This window comes from Protopterus annectens, chromosome 3.part1 (assembly GCF_019279795.1).
Source record: "Protopterus annectens isolate FY-2018-M chromosome 3.part1, PAN1.0, whole genome shotgun sequence".
Taxonomy (NCBI): domain Eukaryota; kingdom Metazoa; phylum Chordata; order Ceratodontiformes; family Protopteridae; genus Protopterus; species Protopterus annectens.
In genome coordinates, this window is record NC_056732.1 from 499,283,756 (window position 1) to 499,303,017 (window position 19,262).

Sequence of the window (19,262 nt, forward strand, 5' to 3'; positions counted from 1 at the left end):
TAACGGCCACACAGGTAAAAAATGCACTCTCCAAAGCTAAGAATACAGCATCCATGGGACCAGATGACATCCCAGGCTGTGTACTACATGAACTACAAAATTAACTGGCACCTCACCTAAGTGTCATGTTAATCATAGCCTCACCTCAGGCTTCATGCCCACTGAGTGGCGCACAGCTACAGTTATCCCACTCCACAAGGGGAGATCCACCTTGCATCCCGGGAACTACCACCCCATCAGTCTGACGAGCCTGTTCTGCAAGGCCATGGAGCATATTATCATGGAACTTATAAACAAAGATATTGGCAACCTTCAAACACTGGACCCCACCCAGTTTGGGTTCGTGAAGGGCTGCTCTTATCTCCTGAACCTGATTGACTTCTTCAAATCAGTCTGCAGAGCCGTGGATGAGGGTAAGGCAGCCCACACAGCCTATCTGGACCTTGCCGAGGCCTTTGACACCATCCCCCACTCTGGAATCATAGATAAACTTACTAAGCTGGGCATTAATCCCTACGTCACTTGATGGGTTGCCAACTGGCTTACTGACAGAACCCACACTGTAAAAGTAGCTGACTCCAAATCCAGCTCTAGACAAGTGACAAGTGGAGTACCTCAGATTTCAGTCCTGGGACCGCTCTTGTTTGGCCTCTACTTCTCTGAAGTACAGGCCAACACTAAGGGACTCTGGCTAACAAAGTTCACATGACTGCAAATTGGGAGCCATTATTGAATCCCCAAATGATGTGGATACTCTACAAAAGGGCCTTACAGAAACAGATGCTTGGTGCTAGAGCCATGGGCCAAGAAATTTATAGTTATCCCCTTTGGGAAAAAACATGTACCCATGAATTATCACATAGGTGGCAGTACACTAAACACTGAAAGTGTGATAAGAGACTTAAAGACACAGGTGGACAGTGGTCTCACCTTCAATAACCACATCGCCACAACAGTCAGGAAATCCTTCTATGTGGCACACCTCATCACTAAGGGCTTTTCATCCAGAAAAAAGGAGGTCATTGTCCCATTGTACTCATCCCTCATTAGACCCATTATGGAATACAATGCCCCATTTGGTATGTACCTCTCAAGACATCTGCAACAACTGGAAAGGCAGCAGAAATACCTCACTAAAAAAATCACAGGCCTAAAGCAGATGCCCTATGCTGACCGCCTTAAAAAACTCCAGCTATACTCTGTCGCATATCGTCTACTCAGAGGCGATTTCTGCTTAACATGCAAGGCCATGTCAAACCCAGAGCTGTTGGACATGCTGCACCATAAGAAATCCCAATCCATCAGAGCCACATGCTCCAGGGTCTAAACCTTGTCATCACAATAAACAAAACATGCTGGAGGGATAGCTCCTGACCCAGAGACTCCCCAGACTCTGGGATAGACTGCCCATACATTTCAAGCAGAATGCCTCCTTGGCTCTCTTCAAAAGGAACCTTGATGAGTGGATGGGAGAAAGGAAATTCACCCCAGGGATCATGTCAGTTGCCCTGCTAGACAGGGATCCAGGGAAGTAAATAGTGTGAGAAGAAATAGCCAGGGAAATGTTATGGCTAGGCTTGTATAGGCCCTACGGCCGATAGCCTAGTACCAACCTATGAACCTATGGGCCAGCCCGGTCAACAAATGTAAAATAAAAATAATGGCCCAGAAAACAATGCAGAGCTCACCCTTAAGGAGTCTTACCACTCTGAATACAAAGACAAGGCCCTCAGCCTCTCTTGATAGCTCATGTCCTTTGTTACATGTTCTTTTTTGTCAGTAACCTTTGGGGGTCTCTCTAACTATTTCCTGTGTTAAGTTTCATCTCAAAGGGAACACTGCATTCTATTATGGGCTTGATCAGTACAGAATGTAGATTTGTCAGGACTTCTTTGGACATAAAGGAAATACGCTTTGTGATCAATTGCATCAGACCAAAGGATTTCTTAACCAGTTTTGCAACATGATGGTCAAAGGAGAGGGAGTTATTCACTCATGTTCATTTTGTAGTGGAGTGTTTTCCCTACTATAAGATTGATGGGCAGTTTATTTACCAAAAGCAACACTATCACATTTTTTATCATTAAGTTTTGGCCCTTGTCAACACACCAGCTATTAACATGCATAAGTTAGCCTTCTAGCTTCTGCATATCAGAAGATAATTCAAGTAAAACACAGTTTACAATTTTCAGTAAATTTAGTTAACCAATGTTCTTGATTTTTGGCATGGTGATCAGAGAAGTATATGCTGAACAGCGAAGGTTCTAGGATGGATCCTTGTGGTACCCCACTGGTTACTTCCTTGCCCTCTGAGGCTGTGTCTGCCACCCTCAAAGCATGGATCTGTCCCACAGCCAATTAAGTATACATTTAATTATATAGGGATTGATTTCAAGAGCATTTAGCTTGTTGGTAATGTTGACATGTGGCACAGTATCAAATGCTTTTGCAAGGTTGAAAATCCATTGGAACCCACCATTCCAACTAAAGTAAAATGTTAAGGGTGCATATCAGTTACCACTGACAAAGGGAAGATTTCAGCTATTTTTTTTTTCTACTCATGTTTCAGTTGGTGTTCAGGAGAATGTAATTCTGACTTTGTGTACCCTAGTTATATACAGTACAGCAGATCTATAATTAAAATCAGCCTTTCTACTTCTTAGTTTACTGTACCTTTTCACTTTGGATCTCTATTTCCTTCATACATACAGCTTTTTAACACAGCCAGTCCATCTACAAGGGGTCTTTGTGTCTGAGGTAAATAGGCCTCTTATTATATCTTCTGAAAACTAGCAGTCCAGACCCTTCTTATTGCTGTGGTTATCGAGGAGTTATTGTGAGAAAGCTCCCAACATTCCAACTTATATGGCTCACAATACTTGTAGCAGCGTCTTTTTATTTGGTGTTGGCTTATGAAATCCTTCCTAAATCGGGTCTATATTATAATCTCGAAGGTTTAAAACTTCGAATCACTAAAGATCGAACTTTATTGATCAAAGTCTTAAACCATCGAAACAAAAAAAAAAAATACTAAATTAAAAAAAAAACTAAATAGTGTGTAGGCAGGGGGGCAAGCCACCCTGCACCCCCCCACACACCCCTTACTTAAATTTACCAACTCCGAGAATGTACTACATTGAAGTAAATGGAAATCTCCCCCTATGGAGATTTTCCGTTTAAACGTCCGATGTAGTGCGCTTTCGGTATTCTCATGTCAACAATATCGTATTTGATATTGTCAGACTTCAAGATTTTAATATAGACCCCCTGAATCATAGACAATTTTGCAGCATGACAGTAAAAGGAGAGTCAAGTCTCCCACCAGACCCATATATAACTAGGGAACTGTGAAACTCCGATAGGTCATGGCCTGCATTTGTTCTCTAATACACTGTTTATAAGTTAGAGTCTCCATACACCCTTTTTTTTTTTGATATTGTAGCCTTTCAAAAACCCCTTGTGCAGTTCCCCAGACTGGTTTGCCCCTCAACTCAAAGGAGCAAAAAAGAAAAAAATCTCCTAAAAATTACAACAAAAAAATAATCTTTTGCAGTTCTGTAACTGTACCAAGTTCCTTGTCACAACAATAACAAGTAACTTACAACAGTTACTACTACATAATCCTCAAACACTGAGTGTATCATTGCTTCAGCGCTGACTGCAAAAGACAGTAAAAAGCATTGAATTATGAAGTGGTAGTATCCTCGCAGCTTCATCAATCAATCCCAGAGCTGCACCACTGGCACCTGCTGATAGTGCTTCATAGGTTCATAGGTAGGTACTAGGCTATCGGCCCTGGGGCCTATACAAGCCCAGCCAAAAAGGTACCCTGGCTTTTGCCACCCAAGAAAATAATTTTCCTGTGCCACTGTTGAGCAGTGCAACAGAGGTGATCCCCAGGTGAATTTCCTATTTCCCATCCAATCATCAAGATTTTTCTTGAAGAGTGCTAATGAGGAGCTTTGTTTGATATAGATAGGTAGTTTATTCCAGAGTATGGGAAGTCTCTGGGACAGGAATCTATCCCTCCGGCATGTTCTGTTTATTGTGGTGACAAGGTATAGGTCCCTAGAGCGTGTAGCTTGGAAGGATTGGAATTTCTTTAAGTGGAGCATGTCCAACAGCTCTGGGTTTGACATAGCTTTGTATGTTAGGCAGAGATCTCCTCTGAGTAGGTGATATGCGATGGAGTAAAGCTGGAGTTTTTTGAGACGGTATGCATAGGGCATCTGTTTGAGGCCGGTAATCCTCTTTGTGAGGTATTTCTGCAGCCTTTCCAGTTGTTGTAGATGTCTTGTGAGGTACGTACCAAAAGGGTCTAATGAGTGATGAGTAGAGGGGAACAATGACCTCTTTTTTCCTGGATGAGAAACCTTTTGTGATGAGGTGTGCCACGTAGAAGGATTTCCTGACTACTGTGGTGATGTGATTATCAAAGGAGAGGCTACTGTCCACCTGTGTCCCAAGGTCTCTTATCACACTTTTGGTGTTAAGTATACTACCACCTATGTTGTAGTTCATGGGTACAGAGTTTTTACCAAAGGGGATGACAATGCACTTTTTGGCACTGAGCTTGAGGCCATGGCTTTGACACCAGGCATCTGTCTCAGTGAGGCCCTTTTGTAGGATGTCCGCATCGTTAGGAGTTTCGATTATGGCTCCTAGTTTGTAGTCATCTGCGAACTTCGTTAGCCAAAGACCTTCTGTGTTTGGCATCTACTTCTCTGAAGTACAGGCTAACAGGAGAGGACCCAGGACTGAACCCTGTGGTACTCCACTTGTCACTGGTCTGAAGTCAGATTTGGAGTCTGCTACTTTCACAGTGTGGGTTCTGTCAGTGAGCCAGTTGGCAACCCATCTTGTGACATAGGGATTTATACCTAGTTTAGTGAATTTTATCTATAATTCCAGAGTGGGGGATGGTGTCAAAAGCCTTGGCAAGATCTAGATAGGCTGTGTGAACCACCTTACCCTTGTCAAAGGCTTTAGTGACTGCTTCAAAGAAGTCTATCAGGTTTAGGAGACATGATCTGCCTTTTACAAACCTGAACTGGGTGGGGTCCAGAGTTTGGAGATTACCATTGTCTTTGTTTATAAGTTCCATGACAATACATTCCATGGCCTTGCAGACCAGGCTCGTCAGACTAATGGGGCGGTAGTTCCCAGGGTCCATGGTGGCTCCCCCCTTGTGGAGTGGGATAACCATCACTGTGCCCCATTCAGCAGGCACAAAGCCTGAGGTGAGGCTAAGATTGAACATGGTACTTAGGTGGGGTGCCCGTTCATTCTGTAGTTTGTGTAGAACGCAACCTGGGATGTTGTCTGGTCCCATGGATGCTGTGTTCTTGGCTTTGGAGAGTGTGGTTTTTACCTGTGCAGCCGTGATTACAGGAACTTTGCATTCTTCCGGTACAGAGATGGGCTCTTTAGGGGGTGAGAGGGGGGGTAAAGTTAGCACTGAACCTATCTGCCAGGATGTTAGCAATATCAGTTGGGTCTGTATATTTAGTGCCATTGTGCTGTAACTCCGAGCAGATCTGAGTGTTGCCATTGAGATTCTTGACATAGCTATAGAATGCTTTGTGGTTGTCTTTAGAATCAGTGGTGATTTTGTTTTCATAACTAGCTTTGGAACATTTTATCAGGGATCGCAGCTTCTTACTGAGGCTGACCAGGGAGCTCCTCCACTCATGGGATTTTACTCTCTTTTGCAACAGTTTCTTTCTTCTGTTGTACAGTTTGTTTATGGCAGGGGACCACCAGATTGGCTTCCTTTTTTTGGAAGATAGAGACTTGGTTCTGTTTGGGATAGCATGATCCATGCACTCATGTAAGTGCTTATAAAGTGCAGTTGTGTAGGATTCAGTAGTCATAACTGTATTGTCCATCTGCATGGCTGTCATGAAGTTCACCACTTCTGTCTTAAGAAGCATGAAATTGGCTTTGGAGAAATTTTTTACCATGGTTTCCTTAATGGGGGGTGGGGGCAGAATGTGGATATCTAGGGTAATTAGCTTATGGTTGGATCGGATCAATGAGGCATTGACTTCAGGTGTGGAACACCGGTCACTCATGTTGGTAATTACTAGATCTAGGATATTGTTTCCCCTGGTGGGGGTGTGGATAAATTGATCCAGGGCACTGGAGTTTATGAATTCCAGAAAGCGTTGAGCGAAGGAGTTGGTACATGAGTAGTTTTCCCAGTTAATGGTGGGGTAGTTGAAATCGCCCATTATTAGGGTGTTTGGTTGAACCCTAATATTTTCCAGTACATCAAAAAAAGAGGAGTGGGAATACTGGGGTATGGTGGGTGATCTGTAGCAAGCTACAATTTGGATTGCAGTTTCGCCCAGAGTTAGTTGCACTTAGATAACCTTGGCTGCATTATGCTGAGCAACTAGCCTGGAGGTGTGGATATCCTTAATGAATATGGACACACCTCCGCCTTTGGTGTTCCGGACCAGGTTACATGGCCGAAAAGTGTGGTATATGAGTTATAGCCTGGTGGTGCAGGGGTGCTCTCTGGAGCTTTGAACCAGGTCTCAGTCACTGCACAGATATCAATGTTCTCCATTTTAAGGAGTGCCTCAAGTGAGTGCATTTTGAGATTTAGACTTCTAGCATTGAGTAGCATCACCCTCAGTTTTTGCTTGCCTGTTCCTGTTACTGTGGTGAATTTGTCATTTGAACCTTGCCTAAAAAAGGCACTATAGGGGCGACAAGAACCTTAGCCAGTATCCGGAATCCCAGGAGTGACAGGTGCAGGCCATCTCTGGCAAAGCATCTTGGTCTGTCGACCATGTCATCCCAGGCAGACAGATACTGGATCCCTTTAGAATGGCACCAGAAGCTTAGCCATTTGTTGAAGTCAATCAATTTGTCCTTGTACTGCGGCATCATTCTGGGTGATGGCAGAATGCTACTCAGGGCTAGGGTCATACCTGCCTGGGCTACAAGATCAGAGAGCTCTTCTAGTCCAGGGAGGTACATCTCAGGTCATTCACACCAACATGGACAATGACAGAGTCATATTTGTACTTGTTGTGGAGTGACCTGAGTGCGTGGGTTATGTGGTGGATCCTGGCACCAGACAGGCAGCTGACAGTAACCTTCTCCTTGTTTAGCCTGGTGAGTGGGACATCAGTGTGCCTGACTATAGAGTCACCTATGACTAGTGTGTTGGGTAAGTTGTTTTGTCTTATTGGCTGTGGTTGAGTGGCACACTGAGTCTGCGGGCTATGTGTCATTTGGGTTGTGTTGGGGATGGAGGTTGCTTGCGTTTCTGCTTTGGAGGTCTCTGTTGCTTAGACAGATTATTATTGAGAGCCTCCACGAATGTTTTTGTGTTACTATGTGTGAATTTTGGTGGAGTAGATTTAGTGAGACTATGTGATGAGTGTGGTGTGGTGCAAGTGTTTACCTTCTCATCTTGACTGTTAAGTTCAGTCTTGATTAGAGAGAGCTTTACCTCCAGTTTGGCTAGATAAGTGCATCTATCACAGGTTGTAGTGTTAGGTGGTAGGAGGAGAGGGTTGTCTGTGTACATGAGGCAATTTCTACATTGCCCCAAGATGCCCAGATTCATCAGATAGACAGAAGAGAACATTGGGAGCTGACCCTTGGATATGCCTGAATAAAAAAATATTTTCCTCTAGATATGTGAGGAAAGTGAGTACAAGAGCTGTTTTTCTCTAAGCAAGTGAGGAAAGTAAGTAACAAAACTGTTTTCCTCTACGTAATGAGGAAGGTTGAGTGCTGTAGTAATTAGTAGGTTATTTAGTGCTTACAAGTTCTGAACAAGTGCTGATCACGAATAAGCAAATTCAAGTGCTAAAACTAAGAATCTGTATCTAGACTAAACTAGTTACAGGAAAGGGGGGAAACAAGTGCAAATGCGGGCTTTTAAATCAGAAAGTTGAGAGAGATGGAAAAACTGCCCAAACGGCCAATAACTACAATTTCTGGGCCAGAACCACTCCTTATGTGGTAGATAGGTTACCTAGTGCTTACCACTCCCACTGATAAGCTAGCAGGCTTCCCACCAACACAGAAAGCTTGGGGGGGCTCAGAAGCTTACATACAGTCCAGGATACAGCAAATCTGAATCTGGACTACACTAGTTACAGGAAAGGTTTTTTTTTTTTTTTTGTTTTTTTTTTATATATACAGAAAAGTAGCTAAAACAGCAATAAAAACAATTCAAATGCAGTGCAAGCTAGCACACTTGAGTATGTAGCAATGTTAGACCAAACAGTTTAAAAAATGCAATTAAATTAAAAATGACTAAAAACAAGTGCAGAAGGAGTCTATTAGGTAGAATGAGGTGAAGAGATGGGACTGGGGGGAGTGTCCCAGATCAAATCTACAGTGGTGGCAGGCAACTGAAAAAGCCTCCAAAATTAAACAACAAGACAGGAATAGGGAGGGTGAGTAGGGGAAAACCAACACCTTCAGCAGAGATCCGAAAAACTATACAGTGAAGCAAAAATAACAGTGCACAACTCTGAAGTCAGCCAGCAATGATATACAATTAATCAAACAACAATTACCAGTACACAACTCAAAAGTGCCAGAAAAATATACTCAGCTCTGTATATCTCCAGACAGTTTGAAGAGCACTCTGTCAGGACACAGGAAGGCTCCAGCAATGATATGCTGTCAATATCTTGAACCTGAGGTAGCCGTCTCTTCACACCACACTAGTTATGACTATACACAGGAAGCTTCACATTCATCTTACCAAATAAGAATAACACAAATGGTTCTTTCATGATTGGTATATAATCACATTAATCACAACAAATAGTTGTGTATGAATTATTTTTACCTATAATTTCCACACATCCCAGTGACTGCACATAGATATCCCCAACTCTTTGGTGTTCAGTAATGTCCGTCTGTGTGTGTGTGTGTGTGTGTGTGTGTGTGTGTGTGTGTGTGTGTGTGTGTGTGTGTGTGTGTGTGTGTGTGTGCACATAGATATATATATACATATATATATATATATATATATATATATATATATATATATATAGATAGATAAATATACATATATATATATATATATATATATAGATAAATACACACACACACACACACACACACACACATATATATATATATATATATACATACATATATATATATATAGATAGATAAATATACACACACACACATATATATATATATATATATATATATATATATATATATATATATGCATACATATATATATATATATATAGAGAGAGAGAGATACATCATGTGGAACACACCATTAACCTACTACTTTGGTTAATTTTTGGTATTCCTGTGGCAAAGCCAAAATTAAGGATGAGATTAAGGCTCAAGGGGAACAGGAGAGTAGCTTGGAATTTAAAAAAGCTACAGTTGTGTAAGTAAACTTACCATAGCAGTAGATATTCAAATGATCACCGCTGTAGTAGCCTAAGCCATATGAGTTATATTCTGCTAAGTATATAACAGCTCTACAGCTTCCAAAGATTCAAGGCACTTTCCACACATCCAAACCATTAGACAGCTCGAGCTGAGCTGACTAAAAGACAGGGTCAGGCAACAAGCCATTCAGAGCTTTCATGCTTACTGAGATATACAGGCTAAGCCCTGAGAGGACATTGCTAGGAACAACAAAAAACAAATGTCCACACTCTGGCATTAAAAAAACACAGGAAAAAACAAGGTGTAATGGGTGGCTACTACAATAGTGATCATTCAAACCTTCATGTCCATCATATTGATCAATGCTACAGTAGCCTAAGCTGCATTGCTAGATTACCATAGCTTAGAACAGAGGTTTAGAGGTTCATAGGCAAGTACAAGACTAGCTGCCCTTGTGGTCCATTTTTTAAGCCTAGCCAATTTCCCTTCCAAAGGTGAGAATCAGACCCTGTACCTTGTGTCTATGAGATAAACACTTTAACCATTCTACCAACCCACACACTAAATTAAGCTTGCATTTGATTGCCTTCATGCAGGTTTAAGTAGCAACATCATCATTTGGTGCTCATAAGCTAGTTCTAGGCTAACTGCCCTTGTAGGCTATTTTAAGTCTAACCAGTTATCCCATTTGAGAATCAAACCCTGCATCTTGGGTCTATAAGACAAACACCTTAACCATTAGGGCTCCTATCGCAAAATTGAATGTGAAGAATGCCGACTACCGGAAAACCGAACTTGGTAGTTCGAAAGGTGAGAACGTTGAAGCCAAGGAAACCCAAATTCTTTGCCTTTGTCCTGCTCAGCATGTCTGCCACACAATTTTGTTCTGACAGAATATAGGATGCCTATTAAGTGAGACTGTGCTGTAAAACTATATCCTATAACAACATAGCAGTCTGCATAAGGGGTAAGAACTGGTCACCCCCCCTTGCTTGTTTATATACGACATCACTGTGGTATTGTCAGTAGTAACTTGAAATGGTCCTGGGGAATGAAAAGTGATTCAGAGAGTAGAGTGCCTTGATAAGTCAAGCATGTCTTTTAAGTTTATGTGTTTGTATCTGTCTTTGTTATCTAAGATACTTTTCACTTTTATTCCCTACTCCCCAAGCAAAGTCCAAGGTATCTGTTGTGATTGTCTGCTTTGGAGAAGAAGGGAAGAAATGGAAACCCAAATTAAGGGATATCTGATGTCTCTACCAAGTGATTTCTCTTCTCACAAATCCTAGACTTTCCACTGTGTTATACCTTAAACCTATTGGCAACATGGGTTATATGCAAATTACCCTTTAAGGATATCAGGTGTTTCAGCTAAATGGGAATTCTGAATGTCCATGACTTTTTCTTTTACGTTTATCTATGGACAATTTCAAGCCAAACCCTCTAACTGTGGACAGGCATGGTTCTGCCTTCTTATAGCATCATCAGCACAGCATAAGAGGAATGTTTGACTTTTGGAAACACAGGGTTGTCGTACCCAATTGATATCCATAAACAGTAGGGTGTCTACAAAATATCCGAACTAACAAACTGAAACAATGAGCAAAAAGGTCACACAGGAAAACCAAATGTTTAAAAAACACAAAAAGAAAAATCCAGCAAAGCTAGACTTTCCACTGTGTGATACCTTAAACCTCTTGTATCAGAGGCAACATGGGTTATATGCAAATTACTCTTTAAGGATATCAGATGTTTCAGCTAAATGGCATGACCATTCAGCCAAATGTGTGACCGTTTTACTCATTGTTTTAGTTTGTTAGTCGGGATATTTTGTAGACACCCTAATGTTTATGGATATCAATTGGGTACAACAACCCTGTGTTTCCAAAAGTCAGACATTCCTCTTATGCTGTTGTGATGATGCTATAAGAAGGCAGAAACATGCCTGTCCACAGCTAGAGGGTTTGGCTTTATTGGCCTGAAATTGTCCATAAATAGACTTAAAAGTAAAAGAAAAAGTCATTGAATACTGGTGTAGGCAAAAAAGGTCCAGAGCTGGTCTTCAGGTATTTTCTTTGTTTGGCAATAAAAATATTCTTAAATTTAAAAAAAAAACATTTTCCCATCTGGGAAGTAGGAACTGTTTCTATTACCCTCAGGAACATCATATGACTGTACAGTATGAAACAGGGTTAGGTGTAGGGTTGCCACCTTTTCAAATGGGCAAAGTGGGACATTTTTGGTACAAACATCAGATTTCACAGGCCGACACATACCCATGGTCAGTACAAAAGTTAGAACTCAAATTTCTTGCCTAAATAAAAGCTTATTATTGTAGCATTTTAGTTGCTTATTCTGTTTCTTATAACATTTAGGTATTTTAGATACAGAATAACTGTTTTATGCAACTATTACATAAAATATAGGAAATAATTTTGTCCTAAAATCTCAGGACATTTGCCATTTTTACAATTTTTTGTCAGGACACAACTGCCCAAAGAGGGACTGTCCCGCGCAAAGTGGGACAGGTGGTAACTCTAGTTAGGTGTTGATATGGCAGATGTGGAATATATCCCTGGAAAAGAAGAATTTCTTCCCGCTGCTATCTGTAACATTCCTTAATTAGCTTCAGTACCCATTTGTCTGAAACAATCTGTTGCCAAACAGAAAAATGGAGATTTTTACTTTCTGGAATGGATAAAGGACTGCCAGAGTGGGGAGGGAAGGCAAGGTCCCTTTTGTAGTCAGCATAATGATTCTGCCTTATTTGACTGTCCTTTGTTCTGGAGGGTTCCTGCTTCTTTGTGGAACCTTCCAGCCATTTTTTTGTAATGCCTGCTTACCAGGATTCTTCTGTGACTGTTTATTTTGTTTCCTACCAAAACTGGATGAGCTAGCAGAAAAAAAAAAAACCTTGGAAAATGTAAAGAAGTAGGCTTGAAAAATCTGAGAGACTCCCTGTGCCAGCTTACTTCTCTCATCATATTTTTGATAACCTCTGCCGCACTGGGTCCTAAAACTAAATCTCTTTCCAAAGAAGAATTTAAAATCTCATTTGCTACATCTTCTGGAAGATCCTGAGAATGCAGCCAGGCAAACCTCCACAACACAGCACCAGTGGCAACAGCCCTGGATATAGTATCCACAGTGTCTTATTCACATTTGAATCAATGAGTATTGACCTGAGAAACTGAAGAATGTAAAACACAAAGCAGATTTTTCCTCAGAGGAGGTAACAGCAAATAAAACATTCCTCATACTTTATCACAGTTAGAATAAGCTTTAACATATCAGCTTGACAATTCAAAAGTCTAAATATTAAAGATGCAGAAACATACACTTTTCCCCCAAACTTATCAAATTGTTTTAACATTCTTGCCTGAAGAGGAAGGATTGGAATAAACAAAATGTTGGGCAGCAGCTGGATTAACTAACAGTATAGCTACTTGGTCAGGTCTGGGATGAGTGCATAAAAATTTGAAAGAATGAGGAACTTTATGCATTCTATCTGCTTTCGTAGGTGCAGCAGGCTATCTGTCAGGGAAATGATAGGCTATGACAAAGACATCCTCTAATGCTGACAGCACTGAAGAGAAGGGTGGTGATTTTGGGAATTCCATTTGTAACAACTCATAGTATTTTTTGAGGGTCTAAGAAACCTCAGTATTCTCCCTCTGAAAACATTGACACATTCTGTAAATAGTCTGGAACTGGTGCAGGAGCAGATAAATGTTTAGTTTTCTGTTTCTTTTTGACAGGAAAGGTTCAGCTGGGTTTATTAATGGCAGCAATAGCCTCCCCAGGGATGGGCACAACTTTCTGGCTAAGTACCTTCCCTGTCCCTTCTCCCCAGAATGACAAGAGTGTCTCTTTCTTGCCCACCAATGGGACCTCAACAGTTGCAGAGGACATGACTAACCCCCGGTTACACCAGAGGGAAACGGGGGAAAAAAATGAGTGTTCTGAGGAACCAGCTTTGGCCACACCAGAGCCACCCACCTGTCGCTGAGGAAAAATGCTAACCTGCTGTGGCGGTGAAGGCTTTTTAGTTAACTTTTTCTTTTTGTGACTCGAAGAAGGACTGACCATGACATCGGTAGTTTGTTCCATTACCAAGCTGAAAATGGTGTTTTTTTTGGTGGGGGAAGTTATGTAGCACAAGCCATTAAAAAATAAAAGTATTTAAAAGTAACTTTTCCCACTCAAAACACAGTAAAAAGCACTTAAATACAAACTGACAGCCTTATAAAAGATTGATAAAAAGTAAATTAAATACAGTTTCTCCACAGAAAAAAAGTAGTTTTAGAATGTTTTAACAACTTTTAAACTGAGAGAAACAAAAGTGTACTTCTATTTAAAAGTACAGTAAAGTTGTGTGACAGTCAACATTATTGTATTTTGCTAGTCATTCTCATTTTACTTCTAATTACAGCTTGAATTCTCTTGTAACTCTTTTGTTTATTGTACTTTGTGTAACTATGCACTTGGGCTGAGTCTAGAAATGGTCCATGTGGATCGGTGTACTACCCCAGTTAACACATACAACCATGCATTCATGCATAAGTAAATAAATAAATACATACATAACTGAATAAGTAACTGAATGTATATATAAATGTGTGTGGGGAGGGGGAAATATCTATAAATTCACAAAAATTGACAAATGTGCACACACATGAACACAGACACACATGCACAGACACACACACACACACACACACACACACACACACACACACACACACACACACACACACACACACACAAAGCAATGTAATGAGTAAAAGAGGTGCCAGGCAAAGTATAATATATTTTCTGTCTGACACTCAAAAATATATAAGTAGCAGAGGTATGCGGAGCCACCCACATCAAAGGATGCAGTGGGGCAAAGACCTCCTACAAAAAAAAAATTAAAACTGTTTCACCAAGTCCCATATTTTGATGTTTTCATTTTTATCTCACTGTTTTCTGATCACACATTTGGGAATTGATCAATCTAATATCATGTTTCTCTCAGGGAGCCAAGCAAAAGTGCTAATTAATCAATTGTCAGTCACTGTTGATGGAGCACTACTGTTCTGCATTTGCCCCATCAAGCAAGGATGAAGTGATCATCCAAGGGGATATCACCAAACGGGTATGGAATGTATCAAGACAGTGACATCAGTCACTGGGTACTAAGTCTTAATGAGGTAGAAATAGATACATATGAATAAGTGTGGATGTGCAAGTGTTTTGAATATCTGTGTGTTTGTGTATGAATATGTGACTGTTTGTGCTGTTGTGTGCATATGTGTCATGTGCATCATGTGTGCTTGTATAGGTTCATACATTCATAGGTGTTTACTAGGCTAACGACCACAAGCTCCTTTTTAAGCTTAGCCATGCATCCCAAATCTCTGACAAGTTTTGATACCCTTGATAAGTGTAAGCAGGGGTTTAGGAGATGAACCATTTACAGGTTACCTGTGTCCATTAGAGACACAGGTGCCAAACCAGGGATGCATTTCTGGTTTCCTATCCAATTGTTCAAGTTGCACTTGAATTGGGTTAGGGAGGAACTCTGCTTCACATGGATGGGGAGCCCGTTCCATAGATGGGATAGTCTCTGGGATACATACCTATCTCTCCAGCAGGTCCTATTTATATCACAGGCAAGGTTTAAGTCTTTAGAACTGGTAATTCTGGTACTGTTTGCTTTGTGGATATGCAAGAGGTCCATCAGAGTGGGGTCTGACAATGTCCTGTATGCCAAGCACAGATCTCCCCTCAAAAGCCTGTAGGAGACAGAATACAGGGATAGGGTCTTGAGGCGGTCTACATAGGATATTTTACTTACGCCTAGTATTCTTTCAGTGAGGAACCTCTGTAGACATTCCAGTTGTTGAATATGCCTGATTAGGTACATACCAAAGGGGGCATTGTACTCAATGATAGGTCTGATGAATGCCAAATACAGTGGAACAATGACTTCCTTGGACTTAGATGCCATACCCTTGTTTATAAGTTGTGCAATATCAAATGATTTCCTCACCACTGTAGGCACATGATGGTCAAAGGCTACATTACTGTCTATTTGTGTCGCTACGTCAACTCTATTGGATGTGCTGTGAATATAATGGTTACCAGGAATGAATGATTTCCCAAAGGATACTATTATGCATTTCTTGATATTTAGTTTTAGTCCATGGCTCTGACAACAGTTGTTTGTCTATGTCAGCCTATCCTGGAGAATATTTGTGTCAGTGTGAGATTCAGTGACAGCTCCTAATTTGCAGTCATCTGGAAATTTAGTCAGCCAGAAACCACTAACATTGGCCTTCACTTCTGAGAAGTAAATGCCAAAAAGGAGTGGTCCAAGGACTGATCCCTGAGGGACTCCACTTGTGGCTGGCTCTTTGTAGAGATGATATCCCCAGTTCTACCTTCATGGGTCCTGTCTATGAGCCAGTTAGCTATCCACCAGGTGACATATGGGTCTGTACCAAACTTCTTGAGTTTGTCAACAATGCCCAAATGTGATATTGTGTCAAATGCCTTGGCTGGGTCACGGTAGGCAGTATGAACAATTTTGCCCTCATCCATCCTTCTCAAAGAAGTCCACCAAGTTGAGTAGGCACGATCTGCCCTTGACGAAACCAAAATTGGTTGAGCCCAGTGTCTGGAAGTTTCCTATATCTCTATTGATCATCTCCATGATAATTCCTTACATGGCTTTACATATTAAACTAGTAAGACTTATGGGTCTGTAGTTTCCAGGGTCTGTAGAAGGCACACCTTTGTGCAGTGGGATGACTGTTGCCTTTCTCCATTCATGAGGCATGAAACCTGTTTGGAGGCTACAGTTAAATAGTAACTCCAGAGGCCCTGATAGGTCATGTTTCATGGTATTTAGAAGGCATCCTGGGATATTGTCTGGGCACATTGATGCAGTGTTCTTGATCTTAGAGAGAGCATTAAGGACCTATTCCCTAGTGATAGCAGGGGGAGATATATTTGATGATATTTCCTATGGGAAGGTTGAGGGGGAGAGAGGGGTAAAGCTGGTGCTGAGTTTATCATCCAGGAGGTTTGGTATGTCTTCTTGCTCAGTATGGGTGGCTCCATTCACAATGAGCTCTGCACACAACTGTGTATTGCATTTGAGGTTGCAGACATAGCTAAAAAATGCTTTGAGGTTGTATGCAAACAACATACACACTTACACCATTACATAATTAGGTATTAATATAATTTTCATAGCAATTTCTGTTTTTTCTTTCTTTCTTTGTCAAGTCTGCACGCCCAGAATAGCAGCCATCACATATAACAATAACTTTCATTATCTATGATATATTTACAGAATATAAGATGGAGAGCTGCTCAATGAAGCTCTACAGTCTACAAGTTCACTATCTAACCTAACATTTTGTACATAAATAAAATAATACATAAAAGACTTACAACAATAGCAATAAGCATAAAGAATTTTAAAATACTTCCTTCCCAACCAAACAATAAACTTGTCAATCATGCCCATGATAGCCTTTGTATAATTTCTAAATACCTATGAATGGCATGCTCATTATCAGGTATAAATCAACAGCCCCCTGTTTTAATGAGTACGCATGTACCTGCCTTAGGAAAAAAGGGTGAAATTGAGCCCTATTTGGTTTTGTAGTATTACACTATGCATACAAATCATTTCAATAGGAATCTGATTTACTGATTACTCAATACTTCCAATAATTTAGACAGTTTTCTTAATTCCCAAATTGACTTTACTGCCCCATAGCAGGTAAAATACCTGCTCCTGAAAGGACATAATCACCCAAGTCCATATGTGACAGTCCTTGGAATGCAGTCTTTTTTATACTATAATAATAAATCCAGGAAGCATCTATCTTTCCGACTGGATTTTTTAATGTCCTTTATCTCCCCCTTTTAACAAATTTTCCCACTAGGTAAAGTCTCCGTATCGTAAATGACTGGAATAATATGACCAATGAAACAACATCCTGACCAGCCTGCTTGTAGTCCGACATAAGCTTGATTTCCACATATATTGTAAAGCTCCTACAACATTGTCATGCCATGTCCTTCGGCCCCATTATATAGTCATCCAGTGATATTACAGGTACTCCACCCAATACAAAGTGTTCCTTTTTAAACATAACAAGTGTGTCTTTTTACAGTCATTGGTTGTTGGAGTGGAACGAGTGTGAAGGAGCTAGCATTATGATAAGATTATGTCTGCCATTTTTGTTTTTGTCATTAAAATTGTTCCAAATGTTGCTATTTTTGTCCCGTTGATAATACCAGAAACAACTGAATATCCCTGTCAAGAGCCATTAGCATTTTGTGCACACTTCCAAAAGTTACTGACATTCATTGTCTTGGCATACGTGTATAGTACAGCAGAAAAAGTATTGAACTTAGGATGCCAATCTGGTGATCTTTGCTCACCTTAACCAAATGCTTATTTTTGATAAAAAGAAGTTCAGTACTTACAGTTCCAATGCCTACTGATGAAAGAAGTAAGTGCAATAGAAGGATGATAAATAGCAGTACAATTGTTTCAGTGATAAGTCCATATGAATATCAAACAGGCTGGGGCTGCAGAGGATTCTCAGAAATTTGAAAAAAGGATGATGCATCTTTTTATAATTTATATAATAATTTCCAAACAAACTCCATGCTGAGTCCTAGGGTGATGGAAGTCCTGTGAGTGGTGCATGGTTGCCTACTCATTTCCCAAATCCTGAGCCAATTCCCACTCATCATCCATTGCAGATGACATTGCTGTTTCACTAGGTCTCATTTCCAGGTCACTAGGATTTACTTCTGACCACAGTGGTCTCCCTGTGTTTTCTTCTGGTACTGTATGCAATTGGCTCACCATTGATAAAGAATGGAATGATGTTATCAACATCTCATTGATTCCCATCACTAGGGAGGGCCTTCTTAACATGGAGAACATGAATCCAAGTAGTCGATCCTTTACTCTGAATAACTGTAGTTGTCAAAACGAGCCAGGAAAGGTCCTTTCTATCTTGGCTGGAGGACATGTTGTCTGGAGAAGGATCTAATGAATACGTAGTCCCCAGAGCCGACACTATGACATGAGGCAGTATCAGGTTGTTGTTTGGCTTCAATAACCTGTGAATGAATATGCGGCAGAATAGAAAGAAGAGACGTGCAATAAAGGAAAAATAGATGCATCAACAGCTTGCTACTCCAAATTACTGGGCAATGGGGTAGCTGACATTCTCATGATTCTTCCCATAAAATGTTATGGGGAGAATATTTTCTAGGGGTACTAATTGTGGGTCTACTTTGTTTTGTTGAATCTCATTTCACTGAATTTCATTTAACCCCCTACCACATCGCTGAAAACACAAATAACTGAAAACTCATTTCCCTGACTCTCGTTTCACTGAACTGCAGTTAGTATATATGGCACTGTGTAGAGTACTGCAAGGAAGGTAAAAGGTATGTGCACTTTTTCCCACTGTAATGCAATCCTGGAGTTAGTATATATAGTTGGGGGGGGGCAGTGCCCCCACCATTGGAAGCTGTGGGGGTGTAGCCCCCCCCCCACTTATTTTGAGTACATATTGTTTTCCGGAGAGAGGTAGTCATTGGTGTTGTAACTATGCATATTTATTGTTTAAAATGTATTGTTTTGAAGTTTTTAGTAAAATACAATATAAAACAAACAAGGTGGGGGGCTATGCCCTCCACACCCCCCAATGTGAGGGGCTGTGCCCCGCACACCCCCCAACTATATATACTAACTCCAGGTTCTCACTACAGTGAGGAAAAGAGGATATACCTTTTACTTGCCTTACAGTGCTCTAAACAGTGCCAGATACACTAAGTTC